Source organism: Orycteropus afer, unplaced genomic scaffold, assembly GCF_000298275.1.
Source record: "Orycteropus afer afer isolate SDZICR_OR568_19922 unplaced genomic scaffold, OryAfe1.0 scaffold00917, whole genome shotgun sequence".
In the NCBI taxonomy this organism is placed as follows: Eukaryota; Metazoa; Chordata; class Mammalia; order Tubulidentata; family Orycteropodidae; genus Orycteropus; species Orycteropus afer.
The window spans coordinates 113,667-114,472 of NW_006922504.1; positions in this window are offsets into that span (position 1 = coordinate 113,667).

The following is an 806-nucleotide window of genomic DNA, read 5'->3' on the forward strand; positions in this document are numbered from 1 at the left end:
TTTTGCACATACAGTACTGTATTGTCAGTGAAGGCAAACATGGGTATACAGGTGGATAGATGGGTGGACAGGCTGAACTATTAGGTATGTCTATGTAGTGGGGAGTGTACCCAAGACCATGTATAGGGTTGGCAGACAATGGTTCTACAATTGTATTTTTATGTTTTGTAAGAATTCCCAGGTGTATAGTAGAGCTGACAAGGGACAAGGTTGTAGTCACTTCTTGGTCACAGCCAGCTACCCAGAGAGAACAAGTAGTTGAATCCGTGAGTTCGGTACAATAGTCGCAGGGGACATCAAGTTCAATTGGTATAACATACTATACAAAACATTGTTTCACCTCCTACATTGGCAAGTAGTGACTGGGATCTTAAAAGCTAGCAAGCTGCCATCTAGATGCAACGATGTGTTTCTCCTCGTCCAGAGCAAAGAAGAATGAAGAAAACCCAAGATTCATGGAAACAATTAGTCCTCATGACTGGTACACCATGCAATCCTCAGCCTATACAACTATGTGACCAGAAGAACTTGGTGGTGCCCGGCTACCACTGTCAACCACTCGGAGGGGGATCTATGTAGAAGATCCTGGATAGAGGGGGAGAACAATGTGGAACAAAATTCAAAGTCATTTGGGAAAAAAAAGGGGGGGACCAGGTTTGCTGGTCTGCTAGAACCTGGTGGAGCCACTGAGACTATGGTCCCTAGCTGCCCTTCAAGTCTGGAATTGAACCCACGCCTGTGGCTTCCAGCCAAACAAAAGACAGGCATATGAGTTGAACATTTACCTGAGGTAGATACACTCCTTG